This window comes from Salmo salar, chromosome 13 (assembly GCF_965601325.2).
Source record: "Salmo salar chromosome 13, fSalSal1, whole genome shotgun sequence".
NCBI classification, from domain to species: Eukaryota; Metazoa; Chordata; class Actinopteri; order Salmoniformes; family Salmonidae; genus Salmo; species Salmo salar.
In genome coordinates, this window is record NC_138303.1 from 88,673,882 (window position 1) to 88,679,906 (window position 6,025).

At 39.2% G+C, this 6,025-nt stretch overlaps 1 long non-coding RNA gene across 2 annotated transcripts; it reads right to left on the minus strand.

The window, feature by feature from the left end:
- Window positions 1-919: 919 nt before the first annotated feature.
- LOC106567771 (uncharacterized) lies at window positions 920-5,182 on the minus strand. 2 transcript variants are annotated; one of them, XR_014380180.1, is made up of 7 exons: window positions 4,969-5,182; window positions 4,373-4,610; window positions 4,060-4,223; window positions 2,144-3,926; window positions 1,935-1,982; window positions 1,700-1,836; window positions 920-1,482 (listed from the first exon to the last, which is right to left on the minus strand). It is a non-coding gene; the product is annotated as an uncharacterized LOC106567771 (long non-coding RNA). The 2 variants fall into 2 exon arrangements; XR_014380179.1 differs by having other exon boundaries at window positions 1,935-3,926; window positions 4,969-5,181.
- Window positions 5,183-6,025: the final 843 nt, after the last annotated feature.

The window sequence follows — 6,025 nt, forward strand, 5'->3', positions numbered from 1 at the left end:
TTTGAGCAAACAGCCTAATTATCACAACATAGGTTATAATATTACTTTTTTACTGGCTTGGCATCCTCAGTGATTTTACTCACTTACCGCTACCGCCCCTTTGTAGGCCAGGTACAGAAGGTGATTGGGAAGTGCTGATCACTTGTATGCAGCAGTATGGAGTGAGGAATGTTTCTGTCTGGTCATCTGTGCCAGACATTACCTTGTACTATGAAGGAGATGTGAAGGCAATGATCAGTGAGCCCAAGCCCTTGAGCTTAAGAGCATCTCGGCTGTCCGACACAGACTGGGCTGCTTTCTTGTCACATTAGTGCAACATCATCAAACAAACTGAGGAATGCAAGTTTGATAATTGTCAACCTGAGGTTCTGTTACAACTTTTGCTGTAAAGAAATAATTTGTAATTGTCCATTTTAATCTTGCACTGTTCTGCACAAACTTAAACACATCTGTGGATGTTTTAATGTTACATTAATGTTTTTACAAGACATTGCACAGAGCAATTTCATTCGTTTTTAATCAAGTGAGCAATTGATGTAATGTAGAAGAACACTTTCTTATACGTTTTGTATTTTAATGTTTGAATGTCATTACTGTACTTCAAGAACTTTACTATGTATGTATTACATTGATTCTTAACTGTTTTAACATTGTTTGAAAAATGTATCATAATGCAGAATTGTAATCATTTTTAGAAGTTCATTGCCATGTTCATGATGAAATGTTTCTGCGTGATAAACATTTGAGTCACATTTTTTGTAATTTATTAAGCATTAAAGGCATCATTGTTGTTGAATAAGAAACCATACTGTTTATGTATGTGTGTGTTTCTGTAAGAGGGAAAGAGATCTGCCTAAAAAAATGACACTGTAAAATAATAGTCATTCGGTGCAACCAGCAATGATAATTCAGTACTTAATGGTTAAAAACAATTGCATTATTTTATTGTCTAAAAAAATGCAGAAAGAATCTGTCTATAAGAGAAAAATGCATTTTTGTAAAATTGTATATGGATTTAATTTCTCTAACAGAAGTTTTAGTTGACAGTCATTCAAAATGTGGGATCGTCCAGTGAAAAGTACAAAAATGTAAAAATTATACTGTAATTTTTAACTTCTTTGATGTTGAATAACTGAGACCATGTTAATATTCATATTTTACTCTTCTTTGCTAGAAATAATGGTCAGAAAACAGTTTTTATATAAAAAAATGAATGGTCACACAGGATGACTTTTAGGTGGTAAATTTAAGTTGCATAAAAAGCGACAAATCCTGAATGTGCATACAAATTGTAAGTAACACTCAAGGGAACATAAAAACTGTTTCGAAATTAATATTTTTCCCTTTTAAAATGTTTTTGAAAACCTTATTCGTCATTGACCCAAATATTCTGACACTTCTCATCTCTGCTTCAGCCACGAGCTGCTTTCCCCGATGATCCATCCACAGTAGGTAACCGCTCTCTCTTGGAGCGCCGTCATTCTGTGGAATATTTTAGAAACAAAATATAGTAGGCATATCAGTGTCACTAGCCTTGTTGTAACACCCCTCATTAATGGCAAGCTGTTTCCATGGTTCCAGACAGACAGCATAGTTAATTTCTCAGGCTAGCCATGCTTAGTCCATAAAGAGAGGAATAGAAGCTAGGCCACAAATAAGTGGTGAGATAGTATGTTCATGTGGCACAGCACTCTTATACCTGATGGACTTTGTTGTTCACTGGCTCTGGTTTGGTCTGGGTTTCCTTCTAGAGGACCAACTTCTTCCTCTGATTCAGAATCACTCTCCTCTTCCTGCTCCACTAGCTCCTATTCTGTAAAGCCACGGCCAGCTTCTCTGTGAACAGACAAAGCTCTCATAACCTGAGCTACTGGGTGGGTCCCTGATGGGCATAGAGAACTGATTATGGCAGAGGATAGACATTTATTCAGTACCTTTTCTCTTGCATCCTGGCACGAGTGATGTAGCATTGCTTCATCACTCTAAAAAACAAAATACAATTATTCTAAAACACGCAAGTGACGTCATCATGACAATGTAAAATATACAAATACAATTTCAAATGCCGTAGTAAAGGGGAGTTACAAGTACAATTTGAAATGTTTAGTAATGTTTTATAGCCCACCTGTGTTTTGAAACTCACCTCTTCTTGGGTTGTTTTTCCCCCGTCTGCTGAGTGAGCTCTGTACACCAGATGGTGCTGTTTCCCTGTGTTTCAGTTACGTCTACAGTTTTCTGATCACTGTGTGGATTAGGTACAGCCACAACAGGCTCACCCACAGACTGAACCGTATTCTAAACTTGACTTACCAATGCCAAATCATTCCTATAAAGTTATGTACAGGCAACTGTTGTTTTTTTGTCTTTCAATGTATCCTGTCCTGTTCCTTTTCTTGTAAAAAAAAAACAATGCATCGACTTTAGAAAAAGAGAATTAGTGTGTTAAAATAACATGAAATGTGTTATATGCACTGAGTATAGAAAACATTAGGAACACCTTCCTAATATTGAGTTGCGCACCGCTATAAGGCGTCAAAACCATTCCACAGGGATGCTGGCCCATGTTGACTCCAATGCTTCCCACAGTTGTGTTAAGTTGGCTTGAAGTCCATTGAGTAGTGGACCATTCTTGATAAACATGGGAAACTGTTGAGCGTGAAAAACCCAGCAGTGTTGCAGTTCTTGACACAAACCGGTGTGCCTGGCACCTACTACCATACCCTGTTCAAAGGCACTTAAATCTTTTGTCTTGCCCATTCACCCCCCTGAATGGCACACATGCACAGCAAACCACCCTGCAGCACACTACCCTGCAGCACACCACCCTGCAGCACACCACCCTGCAGCATACTGCTGGCTTGCCAGATGCTGCTGGAAGTGGTGTTAGAGGGCCAGTAGGAGGCACTGTTTCCTTTGGTCAAAAAAACAAACAACAAATATCCCAATGCCCTAGGGCAGTGATTAGGAACATTGTCCTGAGTAGGATGTCGTCTTTCAGATGGGACGTTAAATGGGTGTCCTGACTCTCTGTGGTCACTAAAGATCCCATGGCATTTATTGTAAGAGTAGGGGCGTTAACCCTGGTATCCTGGCTAAATTCCCAATCTGGCCTTCATTCCAATTGGCTCATTTATCTCCTCTGTAACTATACTCCAGGTCATTGCTGTAAATGAGAATGTGTTCTCAGTCAACTTACCTGGTAAAATAAGGGTTAAATTAAAATGTCTCAAAGCTTAAAAATCATGTTTTAACCTCCGCTTCATATACATTGATTGAAGTGGATTTAACAAGTGACATCAATGAGGGATCATTGCATTGAACTGGTCAGTCTGTCATGGACAGAGCATGTGTTCTTAATGTTTTGTGTACTCAATGTATCTAGAGTTAGAAAAATGTATTGACGTGTCACTCCACTATGATACTATAATACAGATTTTCTTTTTTAAACCACATTGTGGACCACTCAAATTGAGTTTTGAAACACTAAAAACAATCATAGGCAAACATGGTACAGGCGTAATATATATTCTATACACATTTATGCATAAAGTACAGCGGATAAAAGGACAATTGGGCCCTTATAAAAATGAAGTATCCGTTGGAGGATAAGGTGGCAGGCTTTGGCACAGGCATTTACATTATTGTTACCTGATAAAATGTCACATAATGGGTTATTTTCATCAAGACTGTTAAAATTTTGATTTTGGCAGGACAGCTGACCAAAAGATCCTCCTTAAGTTCATTGTATAACCCACTGTAAAGCAAGCAAGCAATAAAGCCTACCTGGTCTGACAGTGCCTCCTCTGGCCATACCACATATTGCACAGCAATGATCTGACCTTGGATTGCCAGCTGCTTGTGTGGACAATAATGCAGACCATCCATCTCCCTCTTTAGGTAATTTGCAGCAACCAGAAGAACTTGAGCTGGTGGATGGGAAATAAATATGAAAATGATTAAATGGTGTTGTCTGCTGTGGTTTAAAAACAACAAACATACAAAAACCAGTGTTGCATATTACAGACATCATTCCTTCTTGAAAAGGTTCACCTCACTCACCTGAGCCATCTGCCACTGACTGTGTGAATATCTGAGGGGTGTGAGGGAAGAAATAATGGCCACCAACAACAGTCTTCTTCAGCATAATGCTGTCCTTCAGTCTTGGTCCACTGGATGAAGCTTCACCCTGGAGTCCGACACGTAGGGCTGGCCCTTGTGATACCCTGAGGGAAAACTACATCAATCAAGTAAATCAATACATACTAGATTATATTAACATAATGTTGCAGTGTGTCCATATATTCTTTTTTAAATAAAACAGTTGTACTGTTTATCTTTTCTTTGTTTCTTCGCAAATGACAGCTGCACTTACCGGTACTACATATATGTGTCTTGCAGCTGCTGGTGAGGTAAGGCAGTGAGTCTTGCTCTTAACACTTTCTCATCTGAGTGCACACCAGGTATGTTACTGCAATGGGATATGGGGAGGGTACAGAGCAGGGAGAAAATAAAATATTTCTGGTTGTGAAGAAGCAGAAAGCTCCAAAATAAAAGGACTATTGGATGTTCCACTGCATGGACCCAGCGGTAAGTCAAGAAATTTTCTGGGCCTGTAAAAGACAGAAAAAAATCATGAGAATTTGTGTTACATTTTCAGAATAAATGACTAGTCCAAGTCTAACTAGTCTAAGACCTCTGACCTGTGTTCCCCTTACTCTTGACTCTCTCCACCCGACCCACAAAAGTTACCAAGCCAAATTAGATTGTATGTAAAAACCAAGGCCCTTCCCTGGGTAACATTTACAACATTACTAAACAGTCTTTACTTCGGGCGGCAGGGTAGCCTAGTGGTTAGAGCGTTGGGCTAGTAACCGAAAGGTTGCAAGTTCAAATCCCTGAGCTGACAAGGTACAAATCTGTCGTTCTGCCCCGGCGCTCTTTGTGTATTTCTCCATGCTCCAGACTTACTCCGAGGTTGCAGATCAACGTGTAGAATGAGCTGTGTCCAGAGTGGTACCAGAGACTGAATGTTGGAACTGTGCTCTACCTCCAAAACTACACCCTCAAGCAGAGTAATCCAAACAGGTCTCGACCTGACATAGACAACCACAGAATGAAGAGCTTTCACTCAGTAGGTACTGAACTCAACCTAACCTAGTGATTCACAACTTAGCAAATCAACATACAGTACGTTGCCAGGCAGACACTCCTGATTGGTCATTTTGAAATAATATTCTGTCTGATTCTGAATACTGTATAGTGTGAAACTCTTCATTTTTACTATACAAGGCACTGTTTCTAGGCCGTCATTGAAAATAAGAATTTGTTCTTAACTGACTTGCCTAGTTAAATGAAAGTAAATTACTTAAAATATCATCTGCATGAACTACTCATTCCTTGCTTCTTAAAAATGTTTTTCTTCTAGATAAGAATTGAAGAACAATTCTGCATGTGATGTGAATTGTTCTTCAATTCTTATCTAGAAGAAAAACATTTTTAAGAAGCAAGGAATGAGTAGTTCACGCAGATGATATTTTAAGGAATTTACTTTTATTTAACTACGCAAGTCAGTTAAGAACAAATTCTTATTTTCAATGACGGCCTAGAAACAGTGCCTTGTTCCAGGGCAGAACGACAGATTTGTACCTTGTCAGCTCGGGATTCGAACTTGCAACCTTTCGGTTACTAGCCCAACGCTCTAACCACTAGGCTACCCTGCCGCCCCAAGTAAAGACTGTTTAGTAATGTTGTAAATGTTACCCAGGGAAGGGCCTTTGTTTTTACATACAATCTAATTTGGTTTTGTGAACTTACCTGGTGGTGAACTGGTAGTAAACATTAGGCAAGCCCCATTGAGACTGCACACTTGGCTGGAACCACAGTAAGGAGTGCAGTGGGATTCAGACAGATTTCTACAAGGCCATGTATAGTAAAAATGAAGAGTTTCACAATATACAGTATTCAGAATCAGACAGAATATTATTTCAAAATGACCAATCAGGAGTGTCTGCCTGGCAACGTACTG